We start from the raw sequence: 19,633 nt of genomic DNA on the forward strand, positions 1-19,633 counted from the left end.
TGCTGCAGGGATCGGCGAGAGGGCAAATCCCGAGTGCTTCGTCATCCTTCTGAGCTCTAATCCCATCAGCATCTCTGGCCACTCCATCAATCGGATTAAAATATGGCTGAAAGTCATAATTCGGCCAGCGAGCCCACGGGGAACGAGCCCTGCGTGTGCAGACCCAGCCATCGCCGCTCAGCCAAGTGCCACTCTGCTTGCAAGCCCCCAAGGCTTTCACCGCGGTAGGGATTTTGGGGGTGGCCAGAGCTGCAGACAGGGCAGCCCGTGTTCAGCATCACCGCGGAGAAGTAGGGGCTGCGCCTTTAGCCCCCTCCTGCCCCTTCAGAGCCTCTGTGCTTTTAATGGATGAAGTAACTGTAGCATTGCTGTCAGAGCCTTTCGCGTTCATACCGAAAGTTAGCCAAAAATGTTCCAACAGAAAATATTTTCCATGAGAAAATGCTGCTTTAACAGAATCTAACCCTCCCGGTGGAAACCTGTCAACTCTGCTGTATCCTGTGGTAGAAACCAGATGGGTATTTGTAAGGATCCCTCCTTCATCCTGGGACCACTGGCAACAAAAACAAAGATCCATTTGAGGTCTCTCTCTTACTTTTTCTGCCTTTCTCCAACTATGAATATAATTTCATTTTTTTCACTTTCTGTCCCATTTTGGAAAGCTTTTGACTTCCTTCTGCCACCCTAAGGAAAGCACAACATATGTGGGAAGGGGATTCTGCCTCCAGCAGCTCATTTCATGGTCCGGATGGGCACATCCTTTCCATCTCCATGAGGTAACAGGCCCATGACCATGTACCACCTTCACCAGCATGGTTCAAACGAGGACCGGTGGGTTGGATTTGGCCCTCAAGACAGCTCCAAGTGGCCAACTGCCTTTGCCTGGCTGGTCCTTGGGAACGTACACCTCATCATAGCCGAATGCATAAAATGGCCAGTCCTAGAGCTGCGACATCCACATGGTGCACAAAGAAGGGCTTAATACCAGACTCAAGCCCCATCACCCAAGAACACCAGCATGAGCACACCTACTTCAAGCTTTCCTGAGGGTTTGGAAGATCACCTGTGGTCAAAACTGATCTCCCACCCATGAATACAAAAGCTGAGACCACCCTCATTTTATCTGCTTCCAAGTGGACACCATATGGAAACGTGCCAGCCCTCAGAAGCTCGGAGGATCTCCACAGCAAGATCCTGCCTGTCTTAAAAAGTTATCTTGAGACTTCATCTCTTCTGAGAGTACTCAGTGCCTAAGCAGAAGTTGACCTCCACAGGGTTCACAGGGGACAGTCCGTGCTTTTGCACAAAAGCACATAAAAACAAGATTAGGTGAGCTGATCCATCACATCTTCATGACTCAGTGAGGTTATGGAGACCCTCACTCTATTTATAAAAGCACAGTGTCTTGGCAATAGGAAAGGAATAGCTGGCTTCATTTTTATATTTTCTAGGTCTGTCTAAATTCAGCCTTCCTGCCTTTTCCATTGCACTTTTCTCCAGAAATCAGTCTACACTTCCCACTCATTTATGGTTTTTTCTTTCATTTATTTCCCCAATAAGTAATTGCTCACAGAAACCATAGGAAATATAAAGCTGGGAGGCTTCTCAAGATGCCCTCTAAACCACAGCTTTCTCCAAAAATGCCCAGACTCTACCATTATCGACACGCGCTCATTACCCCCTTACGAAGACAGCAGTAGTCTAGTGCTTTGAGGACTGGGCCGCCTGCACAGTACGTATGGTGACACCCTGGCTAATTTGGGAAAATCAGACACATCCCTCTTTTCCTATTTTATTTATGGCAATATATAGAATTAAAGAGTGTAACTGAAAGGCGAGTTTTCCATAGACCTGTGAACAAGCCTGCAGAATTCACTTGCAGGGAAATAAATTCTATATGAATATATTCCATAGGTTGATTCGAAAGTTATGTTAAAGAGATGATCAAAGAGTGACACAGATTATGAATCATTTTATCCAGATTCCAGATGTAATATTCTCTATTATTCCTAATTTGTCCAAAGTTTCCCCACCCCTTCCCTTCCCCTCTCATGTAAGAGACCTTTTGCTGTGCAAAATACTCCTTTACAGCTCTGCCTTGTGCGTAGAGGAGGTGACCCTGAATGCGTAGCAGCAGGCATTGCAGCCAAAGCTCACTCCCTGGTTAAGGTCTGATGCTAACTCCCAATGCAGAGCCGCTCCAGTGTCTCGCATATTAGGGGAAAACAGCACAAATGTGTTTGATTTGTAACTTTACAAGGACTTTCACGTTGAGGTTTAAGTTTCTTTTATTAGTAGACTTAGGAGGAGGGCACCATTAACACATAACAAAGGAGGCAGCACTAAACTGTTACCATAACAGCAATGTTTTAAAAAACCCACTACTTCGAGGTTTATAAGGTTCCTTTGAAAGATTATTGCAGAAGCCACAAAATGGAAACAGAGGAGAGAGTTTCTCAGCTGCATTGTGCCTTCCCACGTGCTTCCAGCTCTCTACAGAGAGACGTGCCTGGTCTCAACACAACTGTAGCCTCTCTTAAGCAACCTCCCTGGCTTGGGGCCACCCAGGGGTTTCCCTGCACCAGGAGGATCCCCTGGCAAGATTTAAGACCCCATTGTACCATTGGAGTGACTCAGGAGAGCTTTAGCAGTAAAACTGAAGGAATAATTTAGCAGCTGAAACAACCATTTTTCCTCTCCCCACAGCCTTGTATCAAACAGGACTCTCTGTTCAGTCTGGTTTTTTCTGTTTTACTTTTCATGTTTTAATTTTCTAGCTATTTTGAATGAAGGGTAGCCTGGCCCTGAAAATTCTCCAAGCAAAACATCGCAGTGTTTCAACACAAGATGTCTAAATGAAATGCTGTGTCATTTTCTAACACTTTCATATTTGCTCATTTTGGTCATATCTAGACTTGAATTTCCAAAGTCTCTTGGTTGCCCCCAGAGCTGCCTTTAAGTGTACTCGCTATCAGAAAAAGCATTCCCAGCTCCATTTATCTGATTCAAGGTCCACATGCTCTTAGACTCTCATATGATAAAGGAGTCATTAGAAGCTGTTAAGTATGTATTATTTCAAGACATTTCCTTATAAAGCAGTGACGCTGTGTATTCCCAGCCTTTATTCTCTGCAGATCCCTGTCTTGGACATAGAGGAAGGAAAGGGCTGGCTGGTCTGAGAGAAGGGACCAGGCTGAGCCTCCACTAGCTCCTGCCAAAGCGCATCCCCGTGCCCGCACAGCCAGCATGGGACCATCCTCGCTTTCCTTCTCCTCCACCGGCCAGCCAAATCCAGCACTCCCCTCAGGGTGCTGAGCGAGGGTCCCCTCCCTGGTCGGCCCAGCGGTGCTGGAGATCAGGGGGAACTGGAGATTGGAGGCGATGGGTGATCGTCCATCAGGCAGCAGCTGCCTTTCTTCTTCCCAAGGAAAGTCATTGCTCCGAGGTGGCTTCCCTGTGGGCAAGCCAGCTTTGCAGTCCATTAAACTCACGTCTTCCTTCATCACATGTATTTTCCCTTTTTTAATTTTTTGGGGAGTTGCCTTAGCCGTAGTGCAGCATGACTTCATCCACCACTTTTGATGCTCTAATAGATTCCACTCCTCCGACCTTGCTCCCTGACCTCACCGCTCCGCTGTCTCCTCTTTGCCTGATCTCCATCTGACACAGAAAACATCCCTTTCTCAGCCCTCGGTCACCCTTGCATCGTCTCCCCGCCACCCCACGTCCCCAAACTGGTTCAGCAGAAATCCCACAGCACGCTCCTCGCAGATGCAGGGCATTACCCCTCCCGGCCCCCCAGTGCAAGGGAGGACCACAATGCATGTCTTCTGGCTGGAGAGAAAGCTGTCTGGAACGTGAGCTCACGTTTTCCTAAAATAACCGGGAACCATACGCTTAAACTCAACACCTGAGGCAAAGCGGGAGCTGCTGTTAACACTGTGCAGCCTTCAAAGCAATCCTCGCACGCGGCACGGCGCGGTGCGGCATGAGTGGCTAGCAGCCTTCCAAGAGTGACTAATGCCCCGCTGCTAAAAACAGCTTCCAGCGGTTTTCCATGAGCAAATCTCACTACAGGTTCAGTATTGACTTTTCACCTGCTAAATACAAAAACTTCACTGTAACGTCCACACCGATGGATTTTCTTTACCGGCGCATACCACAGCTGGTAAAGGAAACCTAGCTCTTTCATAAGTGATGGCAGCATCTGATCCTTGTTAACACCCCTCTCAAATGCCAAAAAATTGCCCTTCTAGTAGATTATGTGGGAGTGTGGAAACGAGGGTGAAGGAGGTGCGGTACACGCAGAAGAGAAGACTAGAACGTAAAGTATATTGCACGCATGGACATAAATGTCTAAGGTCCAAAGAAAAATTATAGAAAATAACATGCTGATATGGCTTGGAGAAGCGTGATGTTACATCAAAATAGGTGGTCCTGTCAAAAACACATAACGTTCAGCAACTTCGCTAAAAAAACAAGCAAAATTCTCCAGATCCTCCTTTCAGAAAGAAACCGCTAAGACCAGCCATCAGTTCTTCAGAGTTACCGGGGTATCCATCCCTTCGGACCTGCAGGGTCTTGCTGCTCCTCTTCTCTCATGCCACCCAGCCTCCAGGTCCTTCCCGCGCCTCTTCTTCCCTGTGAATAAAAGCCACATCCCCAAGAAAACTGAATGAACACACGGCTCAGCCCATTGTGGGGAGAAACGCATACAGTGTGAATTTCTGAACTTGTTCAATTAACGTCTTGCCTAAAGAGACTCCAGCACTATGTTTTCCTGCATATTTGAGGTCTGCAGTCAAGCAGTCAAACTGTGTAATCCGCCGTCTGAGACATGACATATTGTTTGCCAGCCCTGACTGTCCCTGACAGGTTGATTCATCTTATAAATCATCTGGGCTTCCAAATGAAATATAGATTGATTTTATTTTACTTATTTTATTTTAGGAGCAAGCAACCCACAGGTGGGTGTGTCAAAGTGCCTTCCCAATACTGCTCCTAGGAACAATACTGTTCTTGCACAAACGTTAATGAAAAGTAAAGAGAGGTGTGCGTTTGCAATTGAAATGAGACTACCTTGAGAAGTTGCCAAAATATCTATGAATAAATTTCCCCATTAGCAATGTTATACCAGCAGCTGAATTTTGTGGGAAACACATGTACGCATCTCCTACTTTAGGGGACCCACCTTTCCACCTTAGAACTTCCTACTGTAACTTTTGTTCAATACCTAAACACCAACCAGGCCAATGTGAGCACGGTGGCAAGAACCACGGATCTTCTCCTAAGAGGCTTCGTTTAATTCACGCTGCTCTGAAGGTTATGAAGGAGTGGTACAAGATGTGGCATTTGGCAGTGCGAGGGGAACGGACTGGCCCGGGGCAGCTCACTGTGGCCCAGGTCCTTGAGAAGGTGGCCAAGCTTTGAAGACGCTCAGTATCTCCATCCTGAGGACTCTGCAGCAGGTCAGTGTGAAAAAGGTGGGGGCCACAGGGTGGCCCTGTCCTGGTCTGAGAAGAGGGATAATATAAGTCTTCTGAAATGGTTCGGGTTCCAGAGAAGGGTGAAGCAGCCCGGTGTGGCAAAGAAGCAAGGTTTCAATACCTTGAAAAGATTAGTTCTTGTCTTCCCAAGAGATGTGAGACTGCCTTCAACTTACTTCTAATTAATTTACAAATTAGCCTGCTGGCCCATAAAGAGCATCATGCACTAATTACACCCAGCTGCTTTATGGGAAGAGCTACAACGAAATCTGTAGATTTCTGGTACCAAAAGGAAAAGTCCTCTCTGCATGTTATTCAACTAGCACTCATTGCCCCTGGATGTTGTTAAAGCTAAGAACATGTTCAGTCACAAAGAATTAAGCATTTATATTAGCTCTTGAGGATATCCAAAGTTACAATCAATAGGAAAAAGAGATGGTGTCATTAGTGCCAGTGGCTACCTAGGATTTGCGTCTCATGTTGATGGAGAGCCACGGTTGAAGCTTTTCCCACAGTTGGAGCACTTATAAGATGCTCTCCCATGTGGTTTCTCTGGTTTCTAATGAGGTGTAAGCTCACCCTGAGCTGGCACGATTACCTGTCTCTCCTCACTGGGGAGCAGCTTATATTCATGAAACCTGTAGGAACTTAACTATTTGTGAGACCTCCTCTCCTCTGCTCCACGTAGCAGGGATTGGACGTGTTCAGAGGTTGCTGGAGGCAGGAAAGCAGACAGGGAGGGAGGGAGTCAGAGATTTGCACAGCCAGGCAGCACACTGGTTGCATAAGCCTTGTGTCTGTGGGAAATCAGACTAAAACCTTTTCAGAAGCAATATAAACATGTAGCCTTTTAGGACTAAAGTCATTTATGCAGAAATTTCCCCTATGGTCAGACTATTTCATAATTATCCACACTGGGATGTCTTGCATTTTGCTTTGAAGCATCTGATTCTTGGCATGTCACCATTAGTTTGATCTAGCAGTTCCTATCCTTATATAATAGCAAACCGTTTCATGGCTATTTCACACAAAATGTCTCTCTTTTTGCCCACTAAATGACCTGGAACTAGAACACAAACATTCTGTTTGCACAGTTTTACATAACATTTGCCATAGTTTTCACACAACGCTATTAAAGTCTAATTTGTTTCTGTTCCCAGGCTGATGGAAAGCAGTTCTTTTGGTAGCTCGATTGCGTCAGTGTTCTTTGAAAATGTAAATAAAGATACCGAGATAAGACCTGTCCAACTACAGAGCCCTTTTTCTCTTTATGTTTACCAGATACTTCAAGCTAAATAAAATTACTCTTTGCGCTTGATCTGCCTAAGAACATGTTCAACAAATTGATAATCAAATTCTCTTGGCTATCACAACCCCTCCCCAATGTATTGTGGTCACAAGCAGCCTCTACGAGGATCTACAATAACATTTTCCAAACAGGCATTCTGAAAAATGATTTAGGGTCCCAAATGCCATTTTGAAAAGCAACTTAACTCCTAAGGAATGGGATTTTCGGGGAGATTTAGATTCTTGAGCATTTAATGGCTAGCTTGGAAAAAGGCGCTTCTACTTAGCAGACTCCTTGAAAGTGTTGCCTTGCCAGCTCCTATTGATCCTGATGGAAATGTATTACCTGTTCGCATCTGATAATCTCACTGAGCACTCACCGTCATCTTCATTGGTAAAAAACACCTTTGCAATGTGATTTAAAGATGCTTTTCTAACCTGTCTTCAAATCTTTCTTGCTAGGCAAAAGGCAGAAATATTTTCTCCACCTGGTTCCTTTTGGGATGGTGACTTGGAGGTCCGTTTCCTTGGCAAGATTTCCTGAATTGCCTGAATTTTCAATAAAGACAGATGGTTTGGGAACAACATTTTGCAAAACTGGCCTTAGTCTATTTAAAAAAGGTGGAGATATGGCCCACCTAACATGCGAACCACTCTCTAGAGATGCCAAATTTTGAAAGACTAGGGAAATTAGTCAGCTGCATGTTTACCTCTGATGCTCCAGGTATAGGATGAATCCAGCAGCACACCTTAGACGTGTACCCTCAAAATATTTAAATAAGCCTAACAGTACAGATTCATCAATTTAGCTCATCAAATGTTGGAGCCATGGAGCAGATGCGGTGGTAGAAGGTGCCTATAGTTAAATGGAAAAAGACACTGGCTCTTTCTGTCTTCATCTTTGTTTCTGCCTCCTTTGGTAGCGTCTTTCCTCCTGGACTTTATTTCAGCAGATGCTACATAAGGATCTTCTGGTCTCTGAAGCAGGGAAATCACCTCCTATTAATTAGAAATAAATGATGATGTTACATTCATTTTGCTGGGGTTGATGTTTAAACAACTGCTACAGTTGTTAAAGTCTTTTATGTAACATCCCAAATAAGCAATGACAAGAATCTCTAAGTGTAAAAATAAGTGAGAAGCAAAGCAAGAAATGCAGGAGGCAGAAAATGATTAAGATCACATCAGGTTTTTTATAAAGGCTGAACACAAGGCATGTAAGACAAAGTTACATGACCGAATTAGCCTTCAGAAGGGCACACGAGCTAACTGCTGTTTATGCTACAATATGAAACTGCAAACCCGCATTTCAAATGGAACATTACATAGAGTAACAGAACTTTACTTGCCCAGTCAATTCTCCTGACATTTCTTGGGTTTGTTTTTTTCTGTGTATTTTGATAAGCCTGAAATGTTGTCGATTTGGAATTGCCACCTTACACCAGATCCCAAGAATTATTATTACAAAAAAAAGAGCAGCCAGATAAGAAACCTGAAGAATATTAGTCATTGATGCAGGAACAAGGCCACCTTCAAGGTCAGAAAATTTCAGAAGCTACAGAAATTCCCCCTAAACAACTCGCTATCACATCCAACAGTGCATGACAAGAGTTTCTGGGGGGCAGAATGGCCCAGACAAGGGTTTTGCTCCCACCAGGTCTACAACACTGCTTGAAGCAACAGCCAGCCATAGCCATTCCCCGGCGTTGGCCACTGATGGAAATGTATTTAGAGGAGCTGAGGGCCCGCCAAACCTTTCCCAGAGCGCTGCCACTTCAGTATACAAAAAAACCCTCCAAAGTCACAAGTGCTTAAAAACATTTTGGATGCAAAACTCCCTTTGAAACCAGTGGATTTTACGAGGACCTCAGCACTGCCCAAGGCTATTTGAGAGCTGCTCTGCCCTGCTCCTGCAGAGGGATGCTGCACGGGAGAGGGAAAGCCCACAAGTCCCGTAGAGGCATGGATGGGTCAAGGAGACAAGAGAGGCTGTTCCCTTCCCAGTTGTTTCTCTCCTGGGACTGCCTGGAAACCCCACCAAGGGTCCAGCAACAGAAGTCACTCCTTCTCTTAGGAATCCCCACACCTTTTCCTCTTCTTTTCCTTGGATGTAGCAGGAAGGAGAGGAATTACGGCGTTCCCACCACCCTCCGGGTCCCAGCCATCCCTTCCCGAGCACATCGGCATGCATCGTGCATCGTGCTGGGGAGGAAAGCACAGCAGCTGAGGTCTGGAGCATCTCCCGCTGGCACAGTGCCCCGGGCAGGCTGCGTCGGCAAGCGCCAGCTCGGCTTTATCTCCACGTTTAATAAACAACCAAACATCTGCTTGATAATATCAGTCGGGACAAAAGTACTGGACATTTTGAGCGCGACTTAACGATGCCTGTGATCGCAAAAGGTTTGTTGTTTCTTTAGAGCATGTGGAGCCTGACCTCGCTCGCATTCTCTAAATCCTTTTGCTCTCTTCTTCTTTTCCTGCCCCCAAAAAGGCCACAGGATGACAACAAAACAAAACAAAAAAATCCAAGGGGAACTAGTATTAAACTGTAAGTAGCAACGACCAGGCACTTCATCAGCATGAACAAGGTCTACATAAATCTTTATCACCGGCATTTTTTTTACATATCTGGAATCCACTGTACTGCAAATTAGTCCCATTTGTCCACTCGGTGCTAATGCCATTAAAATCGACCTCATTTGGCAAAGCACGTGAGTCCAGAAATCCCTGGACTTGTTAATTTTTCAGCTTAAAAAAGTAATCTTGATTCCTAAACTAAATTTTACAGAAAGAAATCCCATTGTAGGTGGAAACTACACCCTTGTAACTCTAAGGAAAATTAAGAGCAGACCACCCTTTGTTTGGGTTGGCACTGGAGGGCACTTTAACACCTGTGTTATTTTCTTATACCCCAAGAGCAGCTGCTCATTCCTTTCCACTCCAACCCAGTATTTTTCACCTCTGTCTCTGCCTGTGGTTGCCACAGAAATTTCAGTGTGACCAGGGTGACAACATATATGATTTCTCACAGTTTCCCAGAGACTGTTCTGTAAAAAGGGGATCCTTTTCTTTTCCACAGAAGGGTAACTTTGAGTGTGGGCAAAATATTCTGAAAACTTAGCAATGCCGGCTAAAAAAAAAAAAAAAGAGTTTTCCTGAAGCTCATTATTTTCTTTCCATATTTCTTTACCACTCCCACCACTTCTTCTTAATGCTTTGCAACTAGTGCTTTCCCAATGAAATCTGACTTCTAATTTCACTTTCCATTTTTAAAATAACTTCATAAAGATTTGTCTTAGCTGACTATAACTGCTAAAAAGTTCAGGTCTTCACCAGTGGGTTGCTACAGGAAAAGATGAATACAAGTCTTACTTGGGCATGGAGAGATAATGTGAGCAGATACCAGCACTAAAGGCTGTCTACTGCATAAGTGCGGGTATATATTTTTGAAACAGGGAATGCAAAAAGATACATGCTGAAACTACACAAAAGACAAGAAAAGGATAAAAAAAAAAAAACTAAACCAGTGCACCATTTCCATTTATTCTGCATTCTGTTTGGTGAAGCAAACTGCAGTGTCATGCAAGAAGCCTTAAAATGGACATTGATCGCAGGTGCAGTGCAGAGCTTTGATATAACTGAGTATTTCACAGCCTCCTGTTGCATTTTAAGAGGGAATGCAGCCATCACAGATTGCTGAGGATGCTGTCAGGTGGGTGAGATGCGTACGCCTCATGAGAACAGGCACAGTTAGTGCAGGCAAGAAAACACCTCTTGACAAACGAGCCCTCTTTCCTACGGGATTTGGCAAGAACCAGCAGAAAGGGTTAAGAAACCCCAGTGCAAGCCCGTATCTTGTTCCCCGCTTTTGGGCACCTCTGAAGCAGTGATTTAGGTTTATGCGGTACCCAGCACTGTCCTGATGCAGGTTCATAATATAACCAGCGCTGTCCTCGTGCAGCTCCAAGATAAACGTCCTCTGTACGCCCATGCAAGTCCTTGGCATCCCACTGGAGTGCGATTTGCCTTAATCAGAAGTGGATTCTGGACTGCTGCTCAGTGACGACCGGGTGCTATGGAAGAGGGGAGGAAAACCCAAAGGGCCACGGCCGCAGCTCACAACCACCGCTCCAAAAACCCACCCGTCCCCGCCACGGGCAGCCCACCATCCCGCCGAACGCCAAGCCTCAGCATCTCTCCCGCTCCGCCTCCCACCCACGATGCCTTTGTGGGCAGCCGCAGCGGGGAGGGCAGCTGGCAGGCAGATGGGGGGGGGCAGGCGGCTTCAAAGGAGCTGCCAGCCACTTCCCGGGGATGGCGGCAACGCCGCGGGGCATCGAAAAAGGGATGGGTTTTCCCAGGTCCCGCTGGTCGTGTCACCCTCCGGGTCTTGGCCGCCGCTTCTCCTCCTTCCCCCTGCCAGGGCTGATGGGGAAAGGAGCCCCCGCCGGGGCTGACCCCCCTGGGAAAATACAGGAGAGCGGGAGGACCAGCTGGCCCCCAGACCGGGGTATGGTGGTGGGATGCAAACAGGCATGTATGATTGCCTTTTGACGCACGCGGGCTGGGGACCGCAGCGATGAAGCCAGGGCTGCGGGGATGCGAAGAGGAGAGGGCCAGGTCCCAGGTGAAGGCAGCTTGTTGGAGCTGCAGGAACATCCCCACTCATGTCCAGGCGAGATGGAAGAGAGCTGCCCACCCGGGGAGGCACGGCGGGGAGCGAAACGCGGTGGATAGCTGAGGGGCTCGGCACGGTCCCATCCCCTGAGTCCTCACCTGGGGCAGCCTGAGCAGGGCACACCACGCTGCTTTCTCCCGTAACAACCCCAACCCATCCACCCAGCGGCTCGCCGGGCTGCTGACCCCCCACCACCACCCAGTTCAGCGGGGCTGGGTGTCTCTGGGACAGCCTGACCGGGCTGCTGCTCTCAGCCCCTTGCTCCTGACACCCCGGAGTGCTTCGGGGCACATTTCCCTGCTGTGCTCCAAGGGCCACATCTTTGGGAAGTATTTTTGCAGCAGTAAAGCAGCGTTTTCACTGGGCAAAGCTGCATTTTAATAGTAAGCGGAGAGGACTCTTAAAAGCTGCAGCAGGCCCCGTTTGGCGCCAGTCATTGCTTTTTTTTTTCTCCTCCATATGTACCCCATATGCAAGTACAGCTGAGACGCTGACATAGAAATTTTTTAAAAAGGAGAGAAATGTCTGAAGCTGCCCTGAGAAGGATGTTCTGGGCTTTTTAACTCTGCTTTTGCAAGAGCTGTGGAGACCCCAGAGATCTCTTACATCTGCACTTTTGAATTCCCTCCTTGCAGGTAATTAATATGGGTAACTGTGATGGGGGTGTAGGAGAGAGACCTTTCCATTCTTTATGCCCTCTCCACAGCCCAGTTGCTATTCAATGTTTTGGTTCTGAGCCATGAGAACACCTCCACGGCTAACATGGCATAGGCAGGTGGGTCCCAATAATACCAACCCACTACTTTGCACGGATTTGAATGGCTGTGACGGGTCTGGGATGGCAGAGATGGGTCTGTGACGGGTGTCCCATCCCAGTCTCTCCTACAGCTCCTCCACTGCCATGAGTCCAGGGCATCCAACACTGCCTGGTGCATCAACCTACTCTCACCTCAAGAGTTCCTCCTCGCACAGAGCAGACGGTCACCCAGAACCAAAACCCACCTCCAGGAAGGGTTTTATGACCCGTGTTTAGCCGCAGAAGAGGCTTGGCGGTGCCCTGCTCTGTCAATGGGCAAGTCATACTCACAAGCTCCTTCTTCAGTTTCAGCTGAAGAATTCATTGCCCTTGGATTCATGGGGTGCATATGGATGGGCTTGTCTTTGTCCTTTGCTCCCTGCTGCTCATCGCCAATATTAAGCAGCTTACTTTCTTCATATACCCATGTGAAGTATGCCATGAAATAAAAAAGACATGAAATAATCTCTACACAAGCACAAACGTTCCTTGGACTCCTTCCTTTCAGGCCCTGAAGCAGCCTCAATGCTCACAGGATTCACCCTGGTTTCTAAACCAAAATGTGCTCTTTAATCAGGCAGCATGAGAAATACATAGATCTGGGGGCAAAACCCCCCACATCCTTGCATTTCTTTGTTTTAGTTTTCTCGTCATCCTGGAGAACTCTTTGGGATTAGGTGAGAGTCCCTGCAGGTACCCAAAATTCTCCTTTTGAAACCTCTGGCTTGTTCATCAAGTCCCCAAACCTGTGTGCTCTGACTGACCTTGTGCTAATGGTCATGCAGCTGCAGACAGCATCATACTTGCTGCGAAAGGGGCTCCTCTCTGCCTGCCTCCTCTCCGCCTGCCTCCTCTCCCATCACTTCGTGCACGACACTCCGAGTCCTCCGCCTCGCACCGCCTCGCTGGCCCATACACATCATCACCAAGTGGGTTGCTCCCCGTGGGCTCAGGGTGCCCTGTGGAAAGGGTTCTGCTCAAATGTCCTTCCACGAGAGCAGGTGGAGGGGAGACCAGTTCTCGCGTGCGTCTGAAGAAACGGAGGGTATGTTCCCAAAACTCAATACGTCGAGCCTGCCGGGAGCGTTTTACACGTGGACAGACCCTATGATGCCATCCCCTATTTTTTTAATATTTGTCAAATGTACATTAGCATAGAGAAGTCTGCAGCTAATACTCACAGGGTCACAGTCTTTCCCTGCCTCAATTCCCAGACCCAGATTTCCACTCTTGTTTGCTGTATCCTTGAGATTCTACAACCCCTCTAGCGTGGTCTGGCAAGTAATTTGGTATTACTTGTATTTCAGTGGTGTTCAGCACTATCACTGTGCCAAAAACTGTCTAACAAGGCAAATCAGACAAAGCAAGGGCAGATGTAGTATTTCCACCCCCATTTTACAGCTAGGCCAAGAGAAAATATGGGGAGATCTTAGCATGCCACTTTAAAGGACCCAAACTGCAGCATGAAAAGCTCTTTGTAAGCTGCTCAGGCTCCTGGGTGGCCGCAGTGCCTGTGTTTCCCCCAGCAAACATCCGCTTTTTTGAAGTTCTGGTCCTTGTTCCCACATGGACCGCAGGGTTTGTGACCCTTTCAGTGCCATGCATGAGCAAATGAGGGAGCGGGCTTCCCTGGGCTCCCCACCACCCCTCCCAGCTGGTCCCTAACCACCAAGGACACCTTCTTCCCCAGCCGAAACCCCAATCTCCCATTTCCCAGCACTCCGTGGCTGCAGCGACCGGCTCCCAGCCACATGTCCATGATGGGGCCACCTGAGGACCAGTCGCTGCAGCCCTTGCCCGCCTCACAAAAAGCATGAGGAGCAACAACTGGCTGCCGGCTGCTCTCTTCTGCATTTTAAAACATTACCTCTCTTTTCGTGGCCCATCAGGTCCCCTAAGTCCTTCCCTGCTTGCTAAAATGTACCAGGAGGATGAAGATGAAGATGTGAATCCTCTTGGCTTGTTCCCCAGCTAAGAAAAATTGGGAGCTGCATCCCTTCCCATGGGGAGAGGAGAAGGGCTACCAGCCACAGACAGGACCCTCCTCTGGGACCAGCTCCTTGGGGACCAACCCTCAGGCAGCATCACCCTCTCTCAGCAGTAAGATGGAGAAGAGAAGCAGACAAGATAGGAAGATGCACAGTAGGGAGCTGAAGAGTGACAGATTTAGGCAGAGAACTGTGACAGGGAAAAGCATTTTTTACAGATTTTCCGTATTACCTACTGAAAAAGATCACTTTTGATCCTATTTTGACCTTTGTTTACATTTCAGTAGAGCAGACAATGACGCAGTATATGATTCTCTTACAAAGAGTGAGTTTTCTTTCTAAGGATGCTGCACTGTAATAAACACAATACTTGATGGTACTTAGGTCACTTTTCTATGGGGAAAGTTAGGCAAAATATTCAAAAACCTACACAATGAATATCTTTTCTGTAGCTTTTAGGAGTCATCCTTGAATGGAGACACAATTCACCAGAATATCCTATAGGGTAGAAACGGTAAGAATTGTTATTTTCTATTAAAACCTTCAGGACATTTTCTGCAAAGCCTCTTTAAAATTATTAGCCTTTAGGAGTTCCAAATGCCTTTGAGTTTTGTTCTACTGCTTAAAGTGTTGGTTTAGAACCACTTCAGCCCCGTTAATGTGTGTCTGCCAGACAATGCAGCTGATATGAATTCATCATTAATTGGAGAGTGGGGCTTTGCATGTACCAGACTAAGTGATTTACTTTCAAAGTGCTGTTATTACGGTTGTAGGCTGCATTTGGTTGCTTAGAAACCATCCTTATCGATGATTCAAGTTTTCTCCTGATATCACAGTGAACGGATAGCACCTTTATTTTTCTCTCAGCAGTTGTCAGGAGGAACTATTTTATAAAAACTGCTGCAAAAGGCAGTATCCCTCCATGGATGGGCAATGGTACAGCTGGCATGTTGATTTAGGCCGAAAAGGTACATTATTCCAAAGGAGAAAAAATGATTTTAGAAAACAGTATTTGGCAGCACGATGCTCAGAGACCTATTGTTTAGCTGGGGGAAGAGGAAGAAAAAAACTTTCCCATCAAGTGGGAAGACATATCTGACAAACAGCGTATCTAACAAGCAACAAATGCTAAGAAGAAGGTCTTTGTAATGTGTCATTAAAACCACAGACACATTACCAGTGTGGACTTTAGGCTGCAACTCATTAGTAAATGAATTCTATCTGTGACAGCCTTGTCAAACCCAAGCTTTACTGATTACATTTGGCTTTTAGGCAGTGATCCCCAGGGAAAGTGATTTATTTCAGCGCTTGATGAGTTACTCCATTGATGGTAGTGATAATGACATTATCTTGACATAGGTTAGCATTTATAGGCCTCTTGGAAGGAGTGAGTGTTCAAGGGGGATTTGAATGAAGACAGGAGGGAAGCCAAGCACGATGGTGCGAGAATAGTTAGAAATGTTTGGAAAGAACAGCCCACCTGTAATAACGAAGGCTTTTACAAAGCTGGGCAAATGCTCCACTGGACGCCTTTCCCAGGCCAAAGCAGAGAGCTCTGAGATGAAACGACCCCCAGGTTAGACAGCAAGCCCGCAGCAGAGGGGGACCGCAGGCTGCCCGTCACCTGTCCTCCTCTCCCAGCCCGGTGCCCTGCTGTTGTACAAGGGCTGAGCAAAGCCGGCTTTGTCTCCGCTCACCTCGCAGCTAAACCGGGGTCTGCAGCAGGGAGTGAAACCCTTCTCACGTCTTGCTCCCAACAGGGAAGTTTTTCCAGGTGCAACAAGGAAATTAAGTTGAACGTGCAATTACCAGGGGGGAAGGATGCGCAAAACCAGAGAGGGGTACGGACACAAGCAGAGCACTGAGTTAGGGTGCTGTGAGGAGTAGGAACAAGGTGTTAATGGCTAAGAGTAATGCTTACATGCTTCCTCAGTAGCCGATGAAGAGAGAAAGGGGAGGGAAGAGGCACAGACCAGAGCAGCCAGCAGCTCTGCCTCCCCTTTAGACAGTCCTTTTTTCTTCCTCTGTCCTTGGATCCACAGAGAGACACTGGGACCCTTAAGATCAAGGGAATACCCCCTTGAAGTCCAGGCATTAATCCTACCACAGGAATTCATGTTTCAGCCTCACACGTCTGCCATGGTAATTCATGCAATACAGACCCGGTGGCCCAAACAACAAATACCCATCTTAACTAGCAAGACATGGAACAGGAGCTCCAGGAGAAATCAGAGCTGCCTTTGAGATACGTCCGATATAGGTACCACAGGTGAGATTGCTCCACAAGAACCCAAGTTCTGCCAGTCTGAGCTATGAAGATGCTCTCTGCAATACAGGGGACAAAACATGAGCCCGACCAAGGCCAAGAACCAGCAACAGCTGTTTGGAAACCCCTTAGTTTGAGAAGTCTTTTCCAGCTTAGAAGAAATCAAACAGGGACCTGCAGATGCTTGACAACCCTTTAGCAGATCCAAAGTGTGCCTATTAAGGATTCTGTTATCCAGCTGGCCTATCAAGGCTCTTTCTCTACGAAGAAATGGACAGCGAGCCACCCTGGGTGTGCCATGGACATAAAATCGAAGCACTACAGCATTTGAGGATTGATGCATTCATAATCTCTGAAACATCATAATCTCAATGCTGCTGATCTGTCTTTACAGAAAATACCGCAAAGACTTACCGTTCAGCAGCAGCATCTGCGGGCCTTGGGCAAATTCAGGAGAAGGTTTTATGTCTGCTGAAATCGTTCTGTTAATTTTCACTTGAGAATATGTCTCTCGAAGTGCCATGAACATGCACCATGTCATACTGATCCAGTATCACCCTAGCTGCAACAGTGAAAGCAAGAACAGGTTATCTTTTTCGGTAATTAACTCTAATCTGAGAAGACATAGGTGAGTAATTGCAAGAATAAAGGCTATTACACCTTCAAGAAATAAAATTTAATCAGATTTTTTTTTCAGCTCCAGTGTTCAGCTGGACCACAAAGTTGCTTCTGTTGCAAATCACAAGTGTGGTGTGTTTAAATAGCAAGTCTACTATTACTGTTTTTAAGACAATAATACCTTTTAATATCCTAAGCAACATCACATCAAGTGAGTTCAATTACAATTTTGGGGAGGGAGTCTAAACCATAGGTAGCAAATGGCTGGATTTTAGAAAAACGTATTTTCTTATTTAGGGAAAAAGAGGCAGAATGTTAGGCTAGTACATAGTCCTAAGAGGCTGTTTCAAAATAAAAAATCTGCATATTAAGTCTTTCACTGGATCGGCGTCATATATATTGTAAAAGGAAAGGAGTGGACTTCAATTTGCCAAATGACCATGGTTATCATAAATTATAATGAATAATTATCTCGGAGCAATTGTCAGTAAGGAGGAATTCTGGAGGAAGTGCAGGAGGAGATAAAGAACTGAAGAGATGTTTCCTCTGATACACCTGGCCCTAACTGGTATCGGGGCAGCATATGAGCAAACCCCTGCAGGGCACCAGCTCCTAAATTCCCAGGAATGTTGTCTAGAGAACAGCTCAGCTTATGAAGTAGTTGGAAGTGCTGTGTGTGAATTAAAATAAAAACTATAAGGCTAAATGAAGTGAATTGTTTAGCCATAAGGCTAAATTACCAAATAATGCAGAGAATAATACTTTTCACCATGTAGCCGTATTAATTTCCATACACACCAGTGAGTTTTGAAACCAACATGGGTCAGAGCCACTGGCAGTACGTGGCTGCTGTGCTATTCCAAACGGCCTGTCTGTGCTGAGGACAATGCAAAATATGATTTTATTAATCCTTCATTCTAATTTCATGGCACTCAGCAGTGTTTGTGACTGTGCACAATGACAGGCACCAGTCCAGAGCCTGTGCTGGCACGAGCTAGGTTTGTTCCGTTGACCCCAGCAGAGCCGTGCTGATTTACGCCAGCTGAAATCTGACCCCTAATTTCTGCCTCGGAAGGATTAGACTTAATTAATTCTTTATGTTTGACCCACAGCGCAGGGATATCCCAGCATCGCAAACCCGGGGGTACCCATCTCTCCCCTCGGCCGTAGTAAACATCCCCATTCAAGCCAATCTCACGACAGCCGCCTGGCAAGAAGCAGAAGTTGTGCTGTGGCACCAGACCCATTGACCGGTTAGTTTGGCCATGAGGGATTACACACCAGCGCTTTCGGAGCCGTGGGGGGGGTCCTGGGGAGCTCCCAAATGCCCACCTCGGTGGGGGAGGCTTTTGGGACCGGCCCCACTGGACAGCCCCCAAAAACCGAGCCCTCCTGTGGAGGAAAGAGGGGTTTGACCCTTCCAAAGGGTCCCCCTTGTGCTTGGTCTGGAGATGCCCTTGGGGTGCCCTTGGTCTGGCAATGCTGGAGAAGGGTGAGCGAGGGGGGGGGCTCGTCCACCGTGCAACACCACACACGTGTTTTTGTCTATCGCCACTCCATCCACGTTGCCTTTCTGCTGTCTCTGCCTCCTTGGTTTTTCTACCGCTAAATGACCCTTCATGAAAGCTAGCATGGGGTGGGCAGACTCATGCGTAACTGCAGGTTTTGCGGGACACCCTGAAAGTTTCCAAATCTCGGACAAACTGGGAAGCAGAGAGCACTTCCCAGGGAACGATTTAACCCCCGTCTCCTGCAACCTGGACAGTGCTCCTGCTCGCGACGGCCCCTGGGCAGAGAGATGGATGCAGGCCCGCTGAAGATGTCAGAAAGCCAAATCATTTGGGACTTCAGGGGTTAAAACGCAAGCACCTTAGATTGCCTCCCTGTGCCAGAATCAAGCAGCGGGCTGCCCAGTTCCCACCACGATCCATCGCCCATGGGAAGCGCTGGTGAATGAGGACACATTGCCACACTGCCCTGCGCTCACTGCAGCTTGACAAATGCTTATAAGCAGCATCTTACATAGAGCCCATTGTAGTGATCGTGCCTTAGGGCTGCGTCCTTTCTTTCCAAGCAGAAGAGGCTGAAAGCATGCATGGAAACTATTTCTCACTGGGCACATTGGTGCAGAGAAATCCAACAGCCTTTTTTCCCCAGCGCTTCTCAGCCTGCACACCCTCACTCACGCTCCTCTCAGCTTTCTGGTTTATGCAAGTATTAGGACAGTTTAGGGCACCTGCTGGTGAGCAATTTGCAATAGAGGGATTATTTTCTGGTCCCCAGTTAAACAGGTTCCCTGGTGATGGGGCTACAGAGCGGACGGGAAGAACGTGCAACACAAAACGCATGGCGTTCCCCCCTGTGCGACCCAAGACAAGGCAGCATGCTAGGGAAATCCTAGCTCTCATAAAGTCAATGGTCACTTGCTCCAACAGTGTTAGGGTTTTGCCTCAAATTAGTTTTGGTTTTTTTCTGTACGGAACCGAGCAATCTGTTGCGTGAGGAATGGCGACT

General features: G+C 47.1%; 1 long non-coding RNA gene across 1 annotated transcript; it reads right to left on the reverse strand.

The window, feature by feature from the left end:
- Positions 1-6,098: 6,098 nt before the first annotated feature.
- Positions 6,099-17,051, reverse strand: LOC128141096 (uncharacterized). The gene is made up of 3 exons (XR_008234900.1): positions 16,916-17,051; positions 7,484-7,772; positions 6,099-7,322 (listed from the first exon to the last, which is right to left on the reverse strand). It is a non-coding gene; the product is annotated as an uncharacterized LOC128141096 (long non-coding RNA).
- Positions 17,052-19,633: the final 2,582 nt, after the last annotated feature.

Source organism: Harpia harpyja, chromosome 4 (assembly GCF_026419915.1).
Source record: "Harpia harpyja isolate bHarHar1 chromosome 4, bHarHar1 primary haplotype, whole genome shotgun sequence".
Classification (NCBI taxonomy): Eukaryota; Metazoa; Chordata; class Aves; order Accipitriformes; family Accipitridae; genus Harpia; species Harpia harpyja.